Genomic DNA, 16,409 nt, shown 5'->3' with positions numbered 1-16,409 from the left:
TACCACGCTCATCGCTCGATCAGGCTCGATCAGGCGAGATATATAAGACTGGTGGGCCCATTCAGGACTCCTATGTCTGGTAGGATAACTTTAATCCATCCATCCTGTTTCTGTTGCAGGGAGGTGGAGAGAACAATCAACACAATAACGGCTTTCTTTCATGCCTCTTGAAGGACTCAATATTCTCTGTACTGCATTACATGTGAAAGTCGATTTATTACCCATGAACACACTACCTGTATGCTAATTATATGTAAATAGGTAGCTCCAGCCCTCATAATGTTGTCCAACATTTCCGCTATAAAACGGGATAAAATTATTTTGGAAACATACCAAATTTGAAAAGTAATTGAGAAGTTGTGCAATTACTAATCATGGAGCACAAAATAGCCTACAGCACCTGGTATTGCCAGGCGGTCTCCCATCCAGGTACTAACTAGGCCCGACACTGCTTAGCTTCCGAGATCAGACGAGATCGGGCGCATTCAGTGTGGTGTGGCCGTAGGCTCTGGGCCTAGTGAGTTTTGTACTTTTAAGCATCTAGTCGGCTAGACCTTGCAGTTTTGAAAGGCAATTGAGAAATGGCTCACTTCCTGAACTTGGAGCACAAAAAAGCCTACAGCACCTGGTATTCCCAGGCGGTCTCCCATCCAGGTACTAACTAGGCCCGACACTGCTTAGCTTCCGAGATCAGACGAGATCGGGCGCATTCAGTGTGGTGTGGCCGTAGGCTCTGGTCCTAGTGAGTTTTGTACTTTTAAGCATCTAGTCGGCTAGACCTTGCAGTTTTGAAAGGCAATTGAGAAATGGCTCACTTCCTGAACTTGGAGCACAAAAAAGCCTACAGCACCTGGTATTCCCAGGCGGTCTCCCATCCAGGTACTAACTAGGCCTGACACTGCTTAGCTTCCGAGATCAGACGAGATCGGGCGCATTCAGTGTGGTGTGGCCGTAGGCTCTGGGCCTAGTGAGTTTTGTACTTTTAAGCATCTAGTCGGCTAGACCTTGCAGTTTTGAAAGGCAATTGAGAAATGGCTCACTTCCTGAACTTGGAGCACAAAAAAGCCTACAGCACCTGGTATTCCCAGGCGGTCTCCCATCCAGGTACTAACTAGGCCCGACACTGCTTAGCTTCCGAGATCAGACGAGATCGGGCGCATTCAGTGTGGTGTGGCCGTAGGCTCTGGGCCTAGTGAGTTTTGTACTTTTAAGCATCTAGTCGGCTAGACCTTGCAGTTTTGAAAGGCAATTGAGAAATGGCTCACTTCCTGAACTTGGAGCACAAAAAAGCCTACAGCACCTGGTATTCCCAGGCGGTCTCCCATCCAGGTACTAACTAGGCCCGACACTGCTTAGCTTCCGAGATCAGACGAGATCGGGCGCATTCAGTGTGGTGTGGCCGTAGGCTCTGGGCCTAGTGAGTTTTGTACTTTTAAGCATCTAGTCGGCTAGACCTTGCAGTTTTGAAAGGCAATTGAGAAATGGCTCACTTCCTGAACTTGGAGCACAAAAAAGCCTACAGCACCTGGTATTCCCAGGCGGTCTCCCATCCAGGTACTAACTAGGCCCAACACTGCTTAGCTTCCGAGATCAGACGAGATCGGGCGCATTCAGTGTGGTGTGGCCGTAGGCTCTGGGCCTAGTGAGTTTTGTACTTTTAAGCATCTAGTCGGCTAGACCTTGCAGTTTTGAAAGGCAATTGAGAAATGGCTCACTTCCTGAACTTGGAGCACAAAAAAGCCTACAGCACCTGGTATTCCCAGGCGGTCTCCCATCCAGGTACTAACTAGGCCCGACACTGCTTAGCTTCCGAGATCAGACGAGATCGGGCGCATTCAGTGTGGTGTGGCCGTAGGCTCTGGGCCTAGTGAGTTTTGTACTTTTAAGCATCTAGTCGGCTAGACCTTGCAGTTTTGAAAGGCAATTGAGAAATGGCTCACTTCCTGAACTTGGAGCACAAAAAAGCCTACAGCACCTGATATTCCCAGGCGGTCTCCCATCCAGGTACTAACTAGGCCCGACACTGCTTAGCTTCCGAGATCAGACGAGATCGGGCGCATTCAGTGTGGTGTGGCCGTAGGCTCTGGGCCTAGTGAGTTTTGTACTTTTAAGCATCTAGTCGGCTAGACCTTGCAGTTTTGAAAGGCAATTGAGAAATGGCTCACTTCCTGAACTTGGAGCACAAAAAAGCCTACAGCACCTGGTATTCCCATGCGGTCTCCCATCCAGGTACTAACTAGGCCCGACACTGCTTAGCTTCCGAGATCAGACGAGATCAGGCGCATTCAGTGTGGTGTGGCCGTAGGCTCTGGGCCTAGTGAGTTTTGTACTTTTAAGCATCTAGTCGGCTAGACCTTGCAGTTTTGAAAGGCAATTGAGAAATGGCTCACTTCCTGAACTTGGAGCAAAAAAAAAGCCTACAGCACCTGGTATTCCCAGGCGGTCTCCCATCCAAGTACTAACTAGGCCCGACACTGCTTAGCTTCCGAGATCAGACGAGATCGGGCGCATTCAGTGTGGTGTGGCCGTAGGCTCTAGAAATGCTAAGAATATTACTCTTATGCATTTGCATTTAGTAAGCTAAGCCATGCAGCCACTTGCAACATGATACCACGCTCATCGCTCGATCAGGCTCGATCAGGCGAGATATATAAGACTGGTGGGCCCATTCAGGACTCCTATGTCTGGTAGGATAACTTTAATCCATCCATCCTGTTTCTGTTGCAGGGAGGTGGAGAGAACAATCAACACAATAACGGCTTTCTTTCATGCCTCTTGAAGGACTCAATATTCTCTGTACTGCATTACATGTGAAAGTCGATTTATTACCCATGAACACACTACCTGTATGCTAATTATATGTAAATAGGTAGCTCCAGCCCTCATAATGTTGTCCAACATTTCCGCTATAAAACGGGATACAATTATTTTGGAAACATACCAAATTTGAAAAGTAATTGAGAAGTTGTGCAATTACTAATCATGGAGCACAAAATAGCCTACAGCACCTGGTATTCCCAGGCGGTCTCCCATCCAGGTACTAACTAGGCCCGACACTGCTTAGCTTCCGAGATCAGACGAGATCGGGCGCATTCAGTGTGGTGTGGCCGTAGGCTCTGGGCCTAGTGAGTTTTGTACTTTTAAGCATCTAGTCGGCTAGACCTTGCAGTTTTGAAAGGCAATTGAGAAATGGCTCACTTCCTGAACTTGGAGCACAAAAAAGCCTACAGCACCTGGTATTCCCAGGCGGTCTCCCATCCAGGTACTAACTAGGCCCGACACTGCTTAGATTCCGAGATCAGACGAGATCGGGCGCATTCAGTGTGGTGTGGCCGTAGGCTCTGGTCCTAGTGACTTTTGTACTTTTAAGCATCTAGTCGGCTAGACCTTGCAGTTTTGAAAGGCAATTGAGAAATGGCTCACTTCCTGAACTTGGAGCACAAAAAAGCCTACAGCACCTGGTATTCCCAGGCGGTCTCCCATCCAGGTACTAACTAGGCCCGACACTGCTTAGTGTGGTGTGGCCGTAGGCTCTAGAAATGCTAAGAATATTACTCTTATGCATTTGCATTTAGTAAGCTAAGCCATGCAGCCACTTGCAACATGATACCACGCTCATCGCTCGATCAGGCTCGATCAGGCGAGATATATAAGACTGGTGGGCCCATTCAGGACTCCTATGTCTGGTAGGATAACTTTAATCCATCCATCCTGTTTCTGTTGCAGGGAGGTGGAGAGAACAATCAACACAATAACGGCTTTCTTTCATGCCTCTTGAAGGACTCAATATTCTCTGTACTGCATTACATGTGAAAGTCGATTTATTACCCATGAACACACTACCTGTATGCTAATTATATGTAAATAGGTAGCTCCAGCCCTCATAATGTTGTCCAACATTTCCGCTATAAAACGGGATAAAATTATTTTGGAAACATACCAAATTTGAAAAGTAATTGAGAAGTTGTGCAATTACTAATCATGGAGCACAAAATAGCCTACAGCACCTGGTATTGCCAGGCGGTCTCCCATCCAGGTACTAACTAGGCCCGACACTGCTTAGCTTCCGAGATCAGACGAGATCGGGCGCATTCAGTGTGGTGTGGCCGTAGGCTCTGGGCCTAGTGAGTTTTGTACTTTTAAGCATCTAGTCGGCTAGACCTTGCAGTTTTGAAAGGCAATTGAGAAATGGCTCACTTCCTGAACTTGGAGCACAAAAAAGCCTACAGCACCTGGTATTCCCAGGCGGTCTCCCATCCAGGTACTAACTAGGCCCGACACTGCTTAGCTTCCGAGATCAGACGAGATCGGGCGCATTCAGTGTGGTGTGGCCGTAGGCTCTGGTCCTAGTGAGTTTTGTACTTTTAAGCATCTAGTCGGCTAGACCTTGCAGTTTTGAAAGGCAATTGAGAAATGGCTCACTTCCTGAACTTGGAGCACAAAAAAGCCTACAGCACCTGGTATTCCCAGGCGGTCTCCCATCCAGGTACTAACTAGGCCTGACACTGCTTAGCTTCCGAGATCAGACGAGATCGGGCGCATTCAGTGTGGTGTGGCCGTAGGCTCTGGGCCTAGTGAGTTTTGTACTTTTAAGCATCTAGTCGGCTAGACCTTGCAGTTTTGAAAGGCAATTGAGAAATGGCTCACTTCCTGAACTTGGAGCACAAAAAAGCCTACAGCACCTGGTATTCCCAGGCGGTCTCCCATCCAGGTACTAACTAGGCCCGACACTGCTTAGCTTCCGAGATCAGACGAGATCGGGCGCATTCAGTGTGGTGTGGCCGTAGGCTCTGGGCCTAGTGAGTTTTGTACTTTTAAGCATCTAGTCGGCTAGACCTTGCAGTTTTGAAAGGCAATTGAGAAATGGCTCACTTCCTGAACTTGGAGCACAAAAAAGCCTACAGCACCTGGTATTCCCAGGCGGTCTCCCATCCAGGTACTAACTAGGCCCGACACTGCTTAGCTTCCGAGATCAGACGAGATCGGGCGCATTCAGTGTGGTGTGGCCGTAGGCTCTGGGCCTAGTGAGTTTTGTACTTTTAAGCATCTAGTCGGCTAGACCTTGCAGTTTTGAAAGGCAATTGAGAAATGGCTCACTTCCTGAACTTGGAGCACAAAAAAGCCTACAGCACCTGGTATTCCCAGGCGGTCTCCCATCCAGGTACTAACTAGGCCCAACACTGCTTAGCTTCCGAGATCAGACGAGATCGGGCGCATTCAGTGTGGTGTGGCCGTAGGCTCTGGGCCTAGTGAGTTTTGTACTTTTAAGCATCTAGTCGGCTAGACCTTGCAGTTTTGAAAGGCAATTGAGAAATGGCTCACTTCCTGAACTTGGAGCACAAAAAAGCCTACAGCACCTGGTATTCCCAGGCGGTCTCCCATCCAGGTACTAACTAGGCCCGACACTGCTTAGCTTCCGAGATCAGACGAGATCGGGCGCATTCAGTGTGGTGTGGCCGTAGGCTCTAGAAATGCTAAGAATATTACTCTTATGCATTTGCATTTAGTAAGCTAAGCCATGCAGCCACTTGCAACATGATACCACGCTCATCGCTCGATCAGCGCTCGATCAGGCTCGATCAGGCGAGATATATAAGACTGGTGGGCCCATTCAGGACTCCTATGTCTGGTAGGATAACTTTAATCCATCCATCCTGTTTCTGTTGCAGGGAGGTGGAGAGAACAATCAACACAATAACAGCTTTCTTTCATGCCTCTTGAAGGACTCAATATTCTCTGTACTGCATTACATGTGAAAGTCGATTTATTACCCATGAACACACTACCTGTATGCTAATTATATGTAAATAGGTAGCTCCAGCCCTCATAATGCTGTCCAACATTTCCGCTATAAAACGGGATACAATTATTTTGGAAACATACCAAATTTGAAAAGTAATTGAGAAGTTGCGCAATTACTAATCATGGAGCACAAAATAGCCTACAGCACCTGGTATTCCCAGGCGGTCTCCCATCCAGGTACTAACTAGGCCCGACACTGCTTAGCTTCCGAGATCAGACGAGATCGGGCGCATTCAGTGTGGTGTGGCCGTAGGCTCTGGGCCTAGTGAGTTTTGTACTTTTAAGCATCTAGTCGGCTAGACCTTGCAGTTTTGAAAGGCAATTGAGAAATGGCTCACTTCCTGAACTTGGAGCACAAAAAAGCCTACAGCACCTGATATTCCCAGGCGGTCTCCCATCCAGGTACTAACTAGGCCCGACACTGCTTAGCTTCCGAGATCAGACGAGATCGGGCGCATTCAGTGTGGTGTGGCCGTAGGCTCTGGGCCTAGTGAGTTTTGTACTTTTAAGCATCTAGTCGGCTAGACCTTGCAGTTTTGAAAGGCAATTGAGAAATGGCTCACTTCCTGAACTTGGAGCACAAAAAAGCCTACAGCACCTGGTATTCCCATGCGGTCTCCCATCCAGGTACTAACTAGGCCCGACACTGCTTAGCTTCCGAGATCAGACGAGATCAGGCGCATTCAGTGTGGTGTGGCCGTAGGCTCTGGGCCTAGTGAGTTTTGTACTTTTAAGCATCTAGTCGGCTAGACCTTGCAGTTTTGAAAGGCAATTGAGAAATGGCTCACTTCCTGAACTTGGAGCAAAAAAAAAGCCTACAGCACCTGGTATTCCCAGGCGGTCTCCCATCCAGGTACTAACTAGGCCCGACACTGCTTAGCTTCCGAGATCAGACGAGATCGGGCGCATTCAGTGTGGTGTGGCCGTAGGCTCTAGAAATGCTAAGAATATTACTCTTATGCATTTGCATTTAGTAAGCTAAGCCATGCAGCCACTTGCAACATGATACCACGCTCATCGCTCGATCAGGCTCGATCAGGCGAGATATATAAGACTGGTGGGCCCATTCAGGACTCCTATGTCTGGTAGGATAACTTTAATCCATCCATCCTGTTTCTGTTGCAGGGAGGTGGAGAGAACAATCAACACAATAACGGCTTTCTTTCATGCCTCTTGAAGGACTCAATATTCTCTGTACTGCATTACATGTGAAAGTCGATTTATTACCCATGAACACACTACCTGTATGCTAATTATATGTAAATAGGTAGCTCCAGCCCTCATAATGTTGTCCAACATTTCCGCTATAAAACGGGATACAATTATTTTGGAAACATACCAAATTTGAAAAGTAATTGAGAAGTTGTGCAATTACTAATCATGGAGCACAAAATAGCCTACAGCACCTGGTATTGCCAGGCGGTCTCCCATCCAGGTACTAACTAGGCCCGACACTGCTTAGCTTCCGAGATCAGACGAGATCGGGCGCATTCAGTGTGGTGTGGCCGTAGGCTCTGGGCCTAGTGAGTTTTGTACTTTTAAGCATCTAGTCGGCTAGACCTTGCAGTTTTGAAAGGCAATTGAGAAATGGCTCACTTCCTGAACTTGGAGCACAAAAAAGCCTACAGCACCTGGTATTCCCAGGCGGTCTCCCATCCAGGTACTAACTAGGCCCGACACTGCTTAGCTTCCGAGATCAGACGAGATCGGGCGCATTCAGTGTGGTGTGGCCGTAGGCTCTGGTCCTAGTGAGTTTTGTACTTTTAAGCATCTAGTCGGCTAGACCTTGCAGTTTTGAAAGGCAATTGAGAAATGGCTCACTTCCTGAACTTGGAGCACAAAAAAGCCTACAGCACCTGGTATTCCCAGGCGGTCTCCCATCCAGGTACTAACTAGGCCTGACACTGCTTAGCTTCCGAGATCAGACGAGATCGGGCGCATTCAGTGTGGTGTGGCCGTAGGCTCTGGGCCTAGTGAGTTTTGTACTTTTAAGCATCTAGTCGGCTAGACCTTGCAGTTTTGAAAGGCAATTGAGAAATGGCTCACTTCCTGAACTTGGAGCACAAAAAAGCCTACAGCACCTGGTATTCCCAGGCGGTCTCCCATCCAGGTACTAACTAGGCCCGACACTGCTTAGCTTCCGAGATCAGACGAGATCGGGCGCATTCAGTGTGGTGTGGCCGTAGGCTCTGGGCCTAGTGAGTTTTGTACTTTTAAGCATCTAGTCGGCTAGACCTTGCAGTTTTGAAAGGCAATTGAGAAATGGCTCACTTCCTGAACTTGGAGCACAAAAAAGCCTACAGCACCTGGTATTCCCAGGCGGTCTCCCATCCAGGTACTAACTAGGCCCGACACTGCTTAGCTTCCGAGATCAGACGAGATCGGGCGCATTCAGTGTGGTGTGGCCGTAGGCTCTGGGCCTAGTGAGTTTTGTACTTTTAAGCATCTAGTCGGCTAGACCTTGCAGTTTTGAAAGGCAATTGAGAAATGGCTCACTTCCTGAACTTGGAGCACAAAAAAGCCTACAGCACCTGGTATTCCCAGGCGGTCTCCCATCCAGGTACTAACTAGGCCCAACACTGCTTAGCTTCCGAGATCAGACGAGATCGGGCGCATTCAGTGTGGTGTGGCCGTAGGCTCTGGGCCTAGTGAGTTTTGTACTTTTAAGCATCTAGTCGGCTAGACCTTGCAGTTTTGAAAGGCAATTGAGAAATGGCTCACTTCCTGAACTTGGAGCACAAAAAAGCCTACAGCACCTGGTATTCCCAGGCGGTCTCCCATCCAGGTACTAACTAGGCCCGACACTGCTTAGCTTCCGAGATCAGACGAGATCGGGCGCATTCAGTGTGGTGTGGCCGTAGGCTCTAGAAATGCTAAGAATATTACTCTTATGCATTTGCATTTAGTAAGCTAAGCCATGCAGCCACTTGCAACATGATACCACGCTCATCGCTCGATCAGCGCTCGATCAGGCTCGATCAGGCGAGATATATAAGACTGGTGGGCCCATTCAGGACTCCTATGTCTGGTAGGATAACTTTAATCCATCCATCCTGTTTCTGTTGCAGGGAGGTGGAGAGAACAATCAACACAATAACGGCTTTCTTTCATGCCTCTTGAAGGACTCAATATTCTCTGTACTGCATTACATGTGAAAGTCGATTTATTACCCATGAACACACTACCTGTATGCTAATTATATGTAAATAGGTAGCTCCAGCCCTCATAATGCTGTCCAACATTTCCGCTATAAAACGGGATACAATTATTTTGGAAACATACCAAATTTGAAAAGTAATTGAGAAGTTGCGCAATTACTAATCATGGAGCACAAAATAGCCTACAGCACCTGGTATTCCCAGGCGGTCTCCCATCCAGGTACTAACTAGGCCCGACACTGCTTAGCTTCCGAGATCAGACGAGATCGGGCGCATTCAGTGTGGTGTGGCCGTAGGCTCTGGGCCTAGTGAGTTTTGTACTTTTAAGCATCTAGTCGGCTAGACCTTGCAGTTTTGAAAGGCAATTGAGAAATGGCTCACTTCCTGAACTTGGAGCACAAAAAAGCCTACAGCACCTGATATTCCCAGGCGGTCTCCCATCCAGGTACTAACTAGGCCCGACACTGCTTAGCTTCCGAGATCAGACGAGATCGGGCGCATTCAGTGTGGTGTGGCCGTAGGCTCTGGGCCTAGTGAGTTTTGTACTTTTAAGCATCTAGTCGGCTAGACCTTGCAGTTTTGAAAGGCAATTGAGAAATGGCTCACTTCCTGAACTTGGAGCACAAAAAAGCCTACAGCACCTGGTATTCCCATGCGGTCTCCCATCCAGGTACTAACTAGGCCCGACACTGCTTAGCTTCCGAGATCAGACGAGATCAGGCGCATTCAGTGTGGTGTGGCCGTAGGCTCTGGGCCTAGTGAGTTTTGTACTTTTAAGCATATAGTCGGCTAGACCTTGCAGTTTTGAAAGGCAATTGAGAAATGGCTCACTTCCTGAACTTGGAGCAAAAAAAAAGCCTACAGCACCTGGTATTCCCAGGCGGTCTCCCATCCAGGTACTAACTAGGCCCGACACTGCTTAGCTTCCGAGATCAGACGAGATCAGGCGCATTCAGTGTGGTGTGGCCGTAGGCTCTAGAAATGCTAAGAATATTACTCTTATGCATTTGCATTTAGTAAGCTAAGCCATGCAGCCACTTGCAACATGATACCACGCTCATCGCTCGATCAGGCTCGATCAGGCGAGATATATAAGACTGGTGGGCCCATTCAGGACTCCTATGTCTGGTAGGATAACTTTAATCCATCCATCCTGTTTCTGTTGCAGGGAGGTGGAGAGAACAATCAACACAATAACGGCTTTCTTTCATGCCTCTTGAAGGACTCAATATTCTCTGTACTGCATTACATGTGAAAGTCGATTTATTACCCATGAACACACTACCTGTATGCTAATTATATGTAAATAGGTAGCTCCAGCCCTCATAATGTTGTCCAACATTTCCGCTATAAAACGGGATACAATTATTTTGGAAACATACCAAATTTGAAAAGTAATTGAGAAGTTGTGCAATTACTAATCATGGAGCACAAAATAGCCTACAGCACCTGGTATTCCCAGGCGGTCTCCCATCCAGGTACTAACTAGGCCCGACACTGCTTAGCTTCCGAGATCAGACGAGATCGGGCGCATTCAGTGTGGTGTGGCCGTAGGCTCTGGGCCTAGTGAGTTTTGTACTTTTAAGCATCTAGTCGGCTAGACCTTGCAGTTTTGAAAGGCAATTGAGAAATGGCTCACTTCCTGAACTTGGAGCACAAAAAAGCCTACAGCACCTGGTATTCCCAGGCGGTCTCCCATCCAGGTACTAACTAGGCCCGACACTGCTTAGTGTGGTGTGGCCGTAGGCTCTAGAAATGCTAAGAATATTACTCTTATGCATTTGCATTTAGTAAGCTAAGCCATGCAGCCACTTGCAACATGATACCACGCTCATCGCTCGATCAGGCTCGATCAGGCGAGATATATAAGACTGGTGGGCCCATTCAGGACTCCTATGTCTGGTAGGATAACTTTAATCCATCCATCCTGTTTCTGTTGCAGGGAGGTGGAGAGAACAATCAACACAATAACGGCTTTCTTTCATGCCTCTTGAAGGACTCAATATTCTCTGTACTGCATTACATGTGAAAGTCGATTTATTACCCATGAACACACTACCTGTATGCTAATTATATGTAAATAGGTAGCTCCAGCCCTCATAATGTTGTCCAACATTTCCGCTATAAAACGGGATAAAATTATTTTGGAAACATACCAAATTTGAAAAGTAATTGAGAAGTTGTGCAATTACTAATCATGGAGCACAAAATAGCCTACAGCACCTGGTATTGCCAGGCGGTCTCCCATCCAGGTACTAACTAGGCCCGACACTGCTTAGCTTCCGAGATCAGACGAGATCGGGCGCATTCAGTGTGGTGTGGCCGTAGGCTCTGGGCCTAGTGAGTTTTGTACTTTTAAGCATCTAGTCGGCTAGACCTTGCAGTTTTGAAAGGCAATTGAGAAATGGCTCACTTCCTGAACTTGGAGCACAAAAAAGCCTACAGCACCTGGTATTCCCAGGCGGTCTCCCATCCAGGTACTAACTAGGCCCGACACTGCTTAGCTTCCGAGATCAGACGAGATCGGGCGCATTCAGTGTGGTGTGGCCGTAGGCTCTGGTCCTAGTGAGTTTTGTACTTTTAAGCATCTAGTCGGCTAGACCTTGCAGTTTTGAAAGGCAATTGAGAAATGGCTCACTTCCTGAACTTGGAGCACAAAAAAGCCTACAGCACCTGGTATTCCCAGGCGGTCTCCCATCCAGGTACTAACTAGGCCTGACACTGCTTAGCTTCCGAGATCAGACGAGATCGGGCGCATTCAGTGTGGTGTGGCCGTAGGCTCTGGGCCTAGTGAGTTTTGTACTTTTAAGCATCTAGTCGGCTAGACCTTGCAGTTTTGAAAGGCAATTGAGAAATGGCTCACTTCCTGAACTTGGAGCACAAAAAAGCCTACAGCACCTGGTATTCCCAGGCGGTCTCCCATCCAGGTACTAACTAGGCCCGACACTGCTTAGCTTCCGAGATCAGACGAGATCGGGCGCATTCAGTGTGGTGTGGCCGTAGGCTCTGGGCCTAGTGAGTTTTGTACTTTTAAGCATCTAGTCGGCTAGACCTTGCAGTTTTGAAAGGCAATTGAGAAATGGCTCACTTCCTGAACTTGGAGCACAAAAAAGCCTACAGCACCTGGTATTCCCAGGCGGTCTCCCATCCAGGTACTAACTAGGCCCGACACTGCTTAGCTTCCGAGATCAGACGAGATCGGGCGCATTCAGTGTGGTGTGGCCGTAGGCTCTGGGCCTAGTGAGTTTTGTACTTTTAAGCATCTAGTCGGCTAGACCTTGCAGTTTTGAAAGGCAATTGAGAAATGGCTCACTTCCTGAACTTGGAGCACAAAAAAGCCTACAGCACCTGGTATTCCCAGGCGGTCTCCCATCCAGGTACTAACTAGGCCCAACACTGCTTAGCTTCCGAGATCAGACGAGATCGGGCGCATTCAGTGTGGTGTGGCCGTAGGCTCTGGGCCTAGTGAGTTTTGTACTTTTAAGCATCTAGTCGGCTAGACCTTGCAGTTTTGAAAGGCAATTGAGAAATGGCTCACTTCCTGAACTTGGAGCACAAAAAAGCCTACAGCACCTGGTATTCCCAGGCGGTCTCCCATCCAGGTACTAACTAGGCCCGACACTGCTTAGCTTCCGAGATCAGACGAGATCGGGCGCATTCAGTGTGGTGTGGCCGTAGGCTCTGGGCCTAGTGAGTTTTGTACTTTTAAGCATCTAGTCGGCTAGACCTTGCAGTTTTGAAAGGCAATTGAGAAATGGCTCACTTCCTGAACTTGGAGCACAAAAAAGCCTACAGCACCTGATATTCCCAGGCGGTCTCCCATCCAGGTACTAACTAGGCCCGACACTGCTTAGCTTCCGAGATCAGACGAGATCGGGCGCATTCAGTGTGGTGTGGCCGTAGGCTCTGGGCCTAGTGAGTTTTGTACTTTTAAGCATCTAGTCGGCTAGACCTTGCAGTTTTGAAAGGCAATTGAGAAATGGCTCACTTCCTGAACTTGGAGCACAAAAAAGCCTACAGCACCTGGTATTCCCATGCGGTCTCCCATCCAGGTACTAACTAGGCCCGACACTGCTTAGCTTCCGAGATCAGACGAGATCAGGCGCATTCAGTGTGGTGTGGCCGTAGGCTCTGGGCCTAGTGAGTTTTGTACTTTTAAGCATCTAGTCGGCTAGACCTTGCAGTTTTGAAAGGCAATTGAGAAATGGCTCACTTCCTGAACTTGGAGCAAAAAAAAAGCCTACAGCACCTGGTATTCCCAGGCGGTCTCCCATCCAGGTACTAACTAGGCCCGACACTGCTTAGCTTCCGAGATCAGACGAGATCGGGCGCATTCAGTGTGGTGTGGCCGTAGGCTCTAGAAATGCTAAGAATATTACTCTTATGCATTTGCATTTAGTAAGCTAAGCCATGCAGCCACTTGCAACATGATACCACGCTCATCGCTCGATCAGGCTCGATCAGGCGAGATATATAAGACTGGTGGGCCCATTCAGGACTCCTATGTCTGGTAGGATAACTTTAATCCATCCATCCTGTTTCTGTTGCAGGGAGGTGGAGAGAACAATCAACACAATAACGGCTTTCTTTCATGCCTCTTGAAGGACTCAATATTCTCTGTACTGCATTACATGTGAAAGTCGATTTATTACCCATGAACACACTACCTGTATGCTAATTATATGTAAATAGGTAGCTCCAGCCCTCATAATGTTGTCCAACATTTCCGCTATAAAACGGGATACAATTATTTTGGAAACATACCAAATTTGAAAAGTAATTGAGAAGTTGTGCAATTACTAATCATGGAGCACAAAATAGCCTACAGCACCTGGTATTCCCAGGCGGTCTCCCATCCAGGTACTAACTAGGCCCGACACTGCTTAGCTTCCGAGATCAGACGAGATCGGGCGCATTCAGTGTGGTGTGGCCGTAGGCTCTGGGCCTAGTGAGTTTTGTACTTTTAAGCATCTAGTCGGCTAGACCTTGCAGTTTTGAAAGGCAATTGAGAAATGGCTCACTTCCTGAACTTGGAGCACAAAAAAGCCTACAGCACCTGGTATTCCCAGGCGGTCTCCCATCCAGGTACTAACTAGGCCCGACACTGCTTAGATTCCGAGATCAGACGAGATCGGGCGCATTCAGTGTGGTGTGGCCGTAGGCTCTGGTCCTAGTGACTTTTGTACTTTTAAGCATCTAGTCGGCTAGACCTTGCAGTTTTGAAAGGCAATTGAGAAATGGCTCACTTCCTGAACTTGGAGCACAAAAAAGCCTACAGCACCTGGTATTCCCAGGCGGTCTCCCATCCAGGTACTAACTAGGCCCGACACTGCTTAGTGTGGTGTGGCCGTAGGCTCTAGAAATGCTAAGAATATTACTCTTATGCATTTGCATTTAGTAAGCTAAGCCATGCAGCCACTTGCAACATGATACCACGCTCATCGCTCGATCAGGCTCGATCAGGCGAGATATATAAGACTGGTGGGCCCATTCAGGACTCCTATGTCTGGTAGGATAACTTTAATCCATCCATCCTGTTTCTGTTGCAGGGAGGTGGAGAGAACAATCAACACAATAACGGCTTTCTTTCATGCCTCTTGAAGGACTCAATATTCTCTGTACTGCATTACATGTGAAAGTCGATTTATTACCCATGAACACACTACCTGTATGCTAATTATATGTAAATAGGTAGCTCCAGCCCTCATAATGTTGTCCAACATTTCCGCTATAAAACGGGATAAAATTATTTTGGAAACATACCAAATTTGAAAAGTAATTGAGAAGTTGTGCAATTACTAATCATGGAGCACAAAATAGCCTACAGCACCTGGTATTGCCAGGCGGTCTCCCATCCAGGTACTAACTAGGCCCGACACTGCTTAGCTTCCGAGATCAGACGAGATCGGGCGCATTCAGTGTGGTGTGGCCGTAGGCTCTGGGCCTAGTGAGTTTTGTACTTTTAAGCATCTAGTCGGCTAGACCTTGCAGTTTTGAAAGGCAATTGAGAAATGGCTCACTTCCTGAACTTGGAGCACAAAAAAGCCTACAGCACCTGGTATTCCCAGGCGGTCTCCCATCCAGGTACTAACTAGGCCCGACACTGCTTAGCTTCCGAGATCAGACGAGATCGGGCGCATTCAGTGTGGTGTGGCCGTAGGCTCTGGTCCTAGTGAGTTTTGTACTTTTAAGCATCTAGTCGGCTAGACCTTGCAGTTTTGAAAGGCAATTGAGAAATGGCTCACTTCCTGAACTTGGAGCACAAAAAAGCCTACAGCACCTGGTATTCCCAGGCGGTCTCCCATCCAGGTACTAACTAGGCCTGACACTGCTTAGCTTCCGAGATCAGACGAGATCGGGCGCATTCAGTGTGGTGTGGCCGTAGGCTCTGGGCCTAGTGAGTTTTGTACTTTTAAGCATCTAGTCGGCTAGACCTTGCAGTTTTGAAAGGCAATTGAGAAATGGCTCACTTCCTGAACTTGGAGCACAAAAAAGCCTACAGCACCTGGTATTCCCAGGCGGTCTCCCATCCAGGTACTAACTAGGCCCGACACTGCTTAGCTTCCGAGATCAGACGAGATCGGGCGCATTCAGTGTGGTGTGGCCGTAGGCTCTGGGCCTAGTGAGTTTTGTACTTTTAAGCATCTAGTCGGCTAGACCTTGCAGTTTTGAAAGGCAATTGAGAAATGGCTCACTTCCTGAACTTGGAGCACAAAAAAGCCTACAGCACCTGGTATTCCCAGGCGGTCTCCCATCCAGGTACTAACTAGGCCCGACACTGCTTAGCTTCCGAGATCAGACGAGATCGGGCGCATTCAGTGTGGTGTGGCCGTAGGCTCTGGGCCTAGTGAGTTTTGTACTTTTAAGCATCTAGTCGGCTAGACCTTGCAGTTTTGAAAGGCAATTGAGAAATGGCTCACTTCCTGAACTTGGAGCACAAAAAAGCCTACAGCACCTGGTATTCCCAGGCGGTCTCCCATCCAGGTACTAACTAGGCCCAACACTGCTTAGCTTCCGAGATCAGACGAGATCGGGCGCATTCAGTGTGGTGTGGCCGTAGGCTCTGGGCCTAGTGAGTTTTGTACTTTTAAGCATCTAGTCGGCTAGACCTTGCAGTTTTGAAAGGCAATTGAGAAATGGCTCACTTCCTGAACTTGGAGCACAAAAAAGCCTACAGCACCTGGTATTCCCAGGCGGTCTCCCATCCAGGTACTAACTAGGCCCGACACTGCTTAGCTTCCGAGATCAGACGAGATCGGGCGCATTCAGTGTGGTGTGGCCGTAGGCTCTAGAAATGCTAAGAATATTACTCTTATGCATTTGCATTTAGTAAGCTAAGCCATGCAGCCACTTGCAACATGATACCACGCTCATCGCTCGATCAGCGCTCGATCAGGCTCGATCAGGCGAGATATATAAGACTGGTGGGCCCATTCAGGACTCCTATGT

General features: G+C 48.1%; 54 non-coding genes across 54 annotated transcripts; all 54 read right to left on the bottom strand.

Annotated features, from left to right (window-relative positions):
• Nucleotides 1-388: 388 nt before the first annotated feature.
• LOC138553133 (5S ribosomal RNA) lies at nucleotides 389-507 on the bottom strand. The gene has a single exon (XR_011296809.1). It is a non-coding gene; the product is annotated as a 5S ribosomal RNA (ribosomal RNA).
• Nucleotides 508-613: 106 nt separating this feature from the next.
• LOC138551349 (5S ribosomal RNA) lies at nucleotides 614-732 on the bottom strand. Its single transcript, XR_011295071.1, has one exon. It is a non-coding gene; the product is annotated as a 5S ribosomal RNA (ribosomal RNA).
• A 106-nt stretch (nucleotides 733-838) lies between these two features.
• LOC138553015 (5S ribosomal RNA) lies at nucleotides 839-957 on the bottom strand. The gene has a single exon (XR_011296692.1). It is a non-coding gene; the product is annotated as a 5S ribosomal RNA (ribosomal RNA).
• Nucleotides 958-1,063: 106 nt separating this feature from the next.
• Nucleotides 1,064-1,182, bottom strand: LOC138551347 (5S ribosomal RNA). The gene has a single exon (XR_011295070.1). It is a non-coding gene; the product is annotated as a 5S ribosomal RNA (ribosomal RNA).
• A 106-nt stretch (nucleotides 1,183-1,288) lies between these two features.
• On the bottom strand, nucleotides 1,289-1,407 carry LOC138551346 (5S ribosomal RNA). Its single transcript, XR_011295069.1, has one exon. It is a non-coding gene; the product is annotated as a 5S ribosomal RNA (ribosomal RNA).
• A 106-nt stretch (nucleotides 1,408-1,513) lies between these two features.
• Nucleotides 1,514-1,632, bottom strand: LOC138552983 (5S ribosomal RNA). Its single transcript, XR_011296661.1, has one exon. It is a non-coding gene; the product is annotated as a 5S ribosomal RNA (ribosomal RNA).
• A 106-nt stretch (nucleotides 1,633-1,738) lies between these two features.
• On the bottom strand, nucleotides 1,739-1,857 carry LOC138551345 (5S ribosomal RNA). The gene has a single exon (XR_011295068.1). It is a non-coding gene; the product is annotated as a 5S ribosomal RNA (ribosomal RNA).
• Nucleotides 1,858-1,963: 106 nt separating this feature from the next.
• LOC138552559 (5S ribosomal RNA) lies at nucleotides 1,964-2,082 on the bottom strand. Its single transcript, XR_011296241.1, has one exon. It is a non-coding gene; the product is annotated as a 5S ribosomal RNA (ribosomal RNA).
• A 106-nt stretch (nucleotides 2,083-2,188) lies between these two features.
• On the bottom strand, nucleotides 2,189-2,307 carry LOC138552869 (5S ribosomal RNA). The gene has a single exon (XR_011296547.1). It is a non-coding gene; the product is annotated as a 5S ribosomal RNA (ribosomal RNA).
• Nucleotides 2,308-2,414: 107 nt separating this feature from the next.
• On the bottom strand, nucleotides 2,415-2,533 carry LOC138551409 (5S ribosomal RNA). Its single transcript, XR_011295131.1, has one exon. It is a non-coding gene; the product is annotated as a 5S ribosomal RNA (ribosomal RNA).
• A 463-nt stretch (nucleotides 2,534-2,996) lies between these two features.
• On the bottom strand, nucleotides 2,997-3,115 carry LOC138551344 (5S ribosomal RNA). Its single transcript, XR_011295067.1, has one exon. It is a non-coding gene; the product is annotated as a 5S ribosomal RNA (ribosomal RNA).
• Nucleotides 3,116-3,221: 106 nt separating this feature from the next.
• On the bottom strand, nucleotides 3,222-3,340 carry LOC138553062 (5S ribosomal RNA). The gene has a single exon (XR_011296739.1). It is a non-coding gene; the product is annotated as a 5S ribosomal RNA (ribosomal RNA).
• A 655-nt stretch (nucleotides 3,341-3,995) lies between these two features.
• Nucleotides 3,996-4,114, bottom strand: LOC138553132 (5S ribosomal RNA). Its single transcript, XR_011296808.1, has one exon. It is a non-coding gene; the product is annotated as a 5S ribosomal RNA (ribosomal RNA).
• A 106-nt stretch (nucleotides 4,115-4,220) lies between these two features.
• On the bottom strand, nucleotides 4,221-4,339 carry LOC138551343 (5S ribosomal RNA). Its single transcript, XR_011295066.1, has one exon. It is a non-coding gene; the product is annotated as a 5S ribosomal RNA (ribosomal RNA).
• A 106-nt stretch (nucleotides 4,340-4,445) lies between these two features.
• LOC138553014 (5S ribosomal RNA) lies at nucleotides 4,446-4,564 on the bottom strand. Its single transcript, XR_011296691.1, has one exon. It is a non-coding gene; the product is annotated as a 5S ribosomal RNA (ribosomal RNA).
• A 106-nt stretch (nucleotides 4,565-4,670) lies between these two features.
• LOC138551342 (5S ribosomal RNA) lies at nucleotides 4,671-4,789 on the bottom strand. The gene has a single exon (XR_011295065.1). It is a non-coding gene; the product is annotated as a 5S ribosomal RNA (ribosomal RNA).
• A 106-nt stretch (nucleotides 4,790-4,895) lies between these two features.
• Nucleotides 4,896-5,014, bottom strand: LOC138551341 (5S ribosomal RNA). Its single transcript, XR_011295064.1, has one exon. It is a non-coding gene; the product is annotated as a 5S ribosomal RNA (ribosomal RNA).
• A 106-nt stretch (nucleotides 5,015-5,120) lies between these two features.
• On the bottom strand, nucleotides 5,121-5,239 carry LOC138552872 (5S ribosomal RNA). Its single transcript, XR_011296550.1, has one exon. It is a non-coding gene; the product is annotated as a 5S ribosomal RNA (ribosomal RNA).
• Nucleotides 5,240-5,345: 106 nt separating this feature from the next.
• Nucleotides 5,346-5,464, bottom strand: LOC138551339 (5S ribosomal RNA). The gene has a single exon (XR_011295062.1). It is a non-coding gene; the product is annotated as a 5S ribosomal RNA (ribosomal RNA).
• A 474-nt stretch (nucleotides 5,465-5,938) lies between these two features.
• LOC138551338 (5S ribosomal RNA) lies at nucleotides 5,939-6,057 on the bottom strand. Its single transcript, XR_011295061.1, has one exon. It is a non-coding gene; the product is annotated as a 5S ribosomal RNA (ribosomal RNA).
• Nucleotides 6,058-6,163: 106 nt separating this feature from the next.
• LOC138552558 (5S ribosomal RNA) lies at nucleotides 6,164-6,282 on the bottom strand. The gene has a single exon (XR_011296240.1). It is a non-coding gene; the product is annotated as a 5S ribosomal RNA (ribosomal RNA).
• Nucleotides 6,283-6,388: 106 nt separating this feature from the next.
• On the bottom strand, nucleotides 6,389-6,507 carry LOC138552868 (5S ribosomal RNA). Its single transcript, XR_011296546.1, has one exon. It is a non-coding gene; the product is annotated as a 5S ribosomal RNA (ribosomal RNA).
• A 107-nt stretch (nucleotides 6,508-6,614) lies between these two features.
• Nucleotides 6,615-6,733, bottom strand: LOC138551337 (5S ribosomal RNA). Its single transcript, XR_011295060.1, has one exon. It is a non-coding gene; the product is annotated as a 5S ribosomal RNA (ribosomal RNA).
• A 463-nt stretch (nucleotides 6,734-7,196) lies between these two features.
• Nucleotides 7,197-7,315, bottom strand: LOC138553131 (5S ribosomal RNA). Its single transcript, XR_011296807.1, has one exon. It is a non-coding gene; the product is annotated as a 5S ribosomal RNA (ribosomal RNA).
• A 106-nt stretch (nucleotides 7,316-7,421) lies between these two features.
• LOC138551336 (5S ribosomal RNA) lies at nucleotides 7,422-7,540 on the bottom strand. The gene has a single exon (XR_011295059.1). It is a non-coding gene; the product is annotated as a 5S ribosomal RNA (ribosomal RNA).
• Nucleotides 7,541-7,646: 106 nt separating this feature from the next.
• On the bottom strand, nucleotides 7,647-7,765 carry LOC138553013 (5S ribosomal RNA). The gene has a single exon (XR_011296690.1). It is a non-coding gene; the product is annotated as a 5S ribosomal RNA (ribosomal RNA).
• A 106-nt stretch (nucleotides 7,766-7,871) lies between these two features.
• Nucleotides 7,872-7,990, bottom strand: LOC138551335 (5S ribosomal RNA). The gene has a single exon (XR_011295058.1). It is a non-coding gene; the product is annotated as a 5S ribosomal RNA (ribosomal RNA).
• Nucleotides 7,991-8,096: 106 nt separating this feature from the next.
• Nucleotides 8,097-8,215, bottom strand: LOC138551334 (5S ribosomal RNA). Its single transcript, XR_011295057.1, has one exon. It is a non-coding gene; the product is annotated as a 5S ribosomal RNA (ribosomal RNA).
• A 106-nt stretch (nucleotides 8,216-8,321) lies between these two features.
• On the bottom strand, nucleotides 8,322-8,440 carry LOC138552761 (5S ribosomal RNA). The gene has a single exon (XR_011296439.1). It is a non-coding gene; the product is annotated as a 5S ribosomal RNA (ribosomal RNA).
• Nucleotides 8,441-8,546: 106 nt separating this feature from the next.
• LOC138551333 (5S ribosomal RNA) lies at nucleotides 8,547-8,665 on the bottom strand. Its single transcript, XR_011295056.1, has one exon. It is a non-coding gene; the product is annotated as a 5S ribosomal RNA (ribosomal RNA).
• Nucleotides 8,666-9,139: 474 nt separating this feature from the next.
• On the bottom strand, nucleotides 9,140-9,258 carry LOC138551331 (5S ribosomal RNA). Its single transcript, XR_011295055.1, has one exon. It is a non-coding gene; the product is annotated as a 5S ribosomal RNA (ribosomal RNA).
• A 106-nt stretch (nucleotides 9,259-9,364) lies between these two features.
• Nucleotides 9,365-9,483, bottom strand: LOC138552557 (5S ribosomal RNA). Its single transcript, XR_011296239.1, has one exon. It is a non-coding gene; the product is annotated as a 5S ribosomal RNA (ribosomal RNA).
• A 106-nt stretch (nucleotides 9,484-9,589) lies between these two features.
• Nucleotides 9,590-9,708, bottom strand: LOC138552867 (5S ribosomal RNA). The gene has a single exon (XR_011296545.1). It is a non-coding gene; the product is annotated as a 5S ribosomal RNA (ribosomal RNA).
• Nucleotides 9,709-9,815: 107 nt separating this feature from the next.
• Nucleotides 9,816-9,934, bottom strand: LOC138552652 (5S ribosomal RNA). Its single transcript, XR_011296332.1, has one exon. It is a non-coding gene; the product is annotated as a 5S ribosomal RNA (ribosomal RNA).
• Nucleotides 9,935-10,397: 463 nt separating this feature from the next.
• Nucleotides 10,398-10,516, bottom strand: LOC138551330 (5S ribosomal RNA). Its single transcript, XR_011295054.1, has one exon. It is a non-coding gene; the product is annotated as a 5S ribosomal RNA (ribosomal RNA).
• Nucleotides 10,517-11,171: 655 nt separating this feature from the next.
• Nucleotides 11,172-11,290, bottom strand: LOC138553130 (5S ribosomal RNA). The gene has a single exon (XR_011296806.1). It is a non-coding gene; the product is annotated as a 5S ribosomal RNA (ribosomal RNA).
• Nucleotides 11,291-11,396: 106 nt separating this feature from the next.
• LOC138551329 (5S ribosomal RNA) lies at nucleotides 11,397-11,515 on the bottom strand. Its single transcript, XR_011295053.1, has one exon. It is a non-coding gene; the product is annotated as a 5S ribosomal RNA (ribosomal RNA).
• A 106-nt stretch (nucleotides 11,516-11,621) lies between these two features.
• LOC138553011 (5S ribosomal RNA) lies at nucleotides 11,622-11,740 on the bottom strand. The gene has a single exon (XR_011296688.1). It is a non-coding gene; the product is annotated as a 5S ribosomal RNA (ribosomal RNA).
• Nucleotides 11,741-11,846: 106 nt separating this feature from the next.
• On the bottom strand, nucleotides 11,847-11,965 carry LOC138551327 (5S ribosomal RNA). The gene has a single exon (XR_011295051.1). It is a non-coding gene; the product is annotated as a 5S ribosomal RNA (ribosomal RNA).
• A 106-nt stretch (nucleotides 11,966-12,071) lies between these two features.
• On the bottom strand, nucleotides 12,072-12,190 carry LOC138551326 (5S ribosomal RNA). Its single transcript, XR_011295050.1, has one exon. It is a non-coding gene; the product is annotated as a 5S ribosomal RNA (ribosomal RNA).
• Nucleotides 12,191-12,296: 106 nt separating this feature from the next.
• Nucleotides 12,297-12,415, bottom strand: LOC138552648 (5S ribosomal RNA). Its single transcript, XR_011296328.1, has one exon. It is a non-coding gene; the product is annotated as a 5S ribosomal RNA (ribosomal RNA).
• A 106-nt stretch (nucleotides 12,416-12,521) lies between these two features.
• Nucleotides 12,522-12,640, bottom strand: LOC138551325 (5S ribosomal RNA). Its single transcript, XR_011295049.1, has one exon. It is a non-coding gene; the product is annotated as a 5S ribosomal RNA (ribosomal RNA).
• Nucleotides 12,641-12,746: 106 nt separating this feature from the next.
• Nucleotides 12,747-12,865, bottom strand: LOC138552556 (5S ribosomal RNA). The gene has a single exon (XR_011296238.1). It is a non-coding gene; the product is annotated as a 5S ribosomal RNA (ribosomal RNA).
• Nucleotides 12,866-12,971: 106 nt separating this feature from the next.
• LOC138552865 (5S ribosomal RNA) lies at nucleotides 12,972-13,090 on the bottom strand. The gene has a single exon (XR_011296543.1). It is a non-coding gene; the product is annotated as a 5S ribosomal RNA (ribosomal RNA).
• A 107-nt stretch (nucleotides 13,091-13,197) lies between these two features.
• Nucleotides 13,198-13,316, bottom strand: LOC138551324 (5S ribosomal RNA). Its single transcript, XR_011295048.1, has one exon. It is a non-coding gene; the product is annotated as a 5S ribosomal RNA (ribosomal RNA).
• Nucleotides 13,317-13,779: 463 nt separating this feature from the next.
• LOC138551323 (5S ribosomal RNA) lies at nucleotides 13,780-13,898 on the bottom strand. The gene has a single exon (XR_011295047.1). It is a non-coding gene; the product is annotated as a 5S ribosomal RNA (ribosomal RNA).
• Nucleotides 13,899-14,004: 106 nt separating this feature from the next.
• On the bottom strand, nucleotides 14,005-14,123 carry LOC138553061 (5S ribosomal RNA). The gene has a single exon (XR_011296738.1). It is a non-coding gene; the product is annotated as a 5S ribosomal RNA (ribosomal RNA).
• Nucleotides 14,124-14,778: 655 nt separating this feature from the next.
• LOC138553129 (5S ribosomal RNA) lies at nucleotides 14,779-14,897 on the bottom strand. Its single transcript, XR_011296805.1, has one exon. It is a non-coding gene; the product is annotated as a 5S ribosomal RNA (ribosomal RNA).
• A 106-nt stretch (nucleotides 14,898-15,003) lies between these two features.
• LOC138551322 (5S ribosomal RNA) lies at nucleotides 15,004-15,122 on the bottom strand. The gene has a single exon (XR_011295046.1). It is a non-coding gene; the product is annotated as a 5S ribosomal RNA (ribosomal RNA).
• A 106-nt stretch (nucleotides 15,123-15,228) lies between these two features.
• On the bottom strand, nucleotides 15,229-15,347 carry LOC138553010 (5S ribosomal RNA). The gene has a single exon (XR_011296687.1). It is a non-coding gene; the product is annotated as a 5S ribosomal RNA (ribosomal RNA).
• A 106-nt stretch (nucleotides 15,348-15,453) lies between these two features.
• On the bottom strand, nucleotides 15,454-15,572 carry LOC138551321 (5S ribosomal RNA). The gene has a single exon (XR_011295045.1). It is a non-coding gene; the product is annotated as a 5S ribosomal RNA (ribosomal RNA).
• Nucleotides 15,573-15,678: 106 nt separating this feature from the next.
• LOC138551320 (5S ribosomal RNA) lies at nucleotides 15,679-15,797 on the bottom strand. Its single transcript, XR_011295044.1, has one exon. It is a non-coding gene; the product is annotated as a 5S ribosomal RNA (ribosomal RNA).
• A 106-nt stretch (nucleotides 15,798-15,903) lies between these two features.
• On the bottom strand, nucleotides 15,904-16,022 carry LOC138552535 (5S ribosomal RNA). The gene has a single exon (XR_011296217.1). It is a non-coding gene; the product is annotated as a 5S ribosomal RNA (ribosomal RNA).
• A 106-nt stretch (nucleotides 16,023-16,128) lies between these two features.
• LOC138551319 (5S ribosomal RNA) lies at nucleotides 16,129-16,247 on the bottom strand. Its single transcript, XR_011295043.1, has one exon. It is a non-coding gene; the product is annotated as a 5S ribosomal RNA (ribosomal RNA).
• Nucleotides 16,248-16,409: the final 162 nt, after the last annotated feature.

Source organism: Ambystoma mexicanum, unplaced genomic scaffold, assembly GCF_040938575.1.
Source record: "Ambystoma mexicanum isolate Mex_15411 unplaced genomic scaffold, UKY_AmexF1_1 Mex_scaf106, whole genome shotgun sequence".
NCBI classification, from domain to species: domain Eukaryota; kingdom Metazoa; phylum Chordata; class Amphibia; order Caudata; family Ambystomatidae; genus Ambystoma; species Ambystoma mexicanum.
The sequence above is the reverse complement of the archived record's forward strand: the minus strand, read 5'-3'. Positions and strand labels throughout refer to the sequence as shown.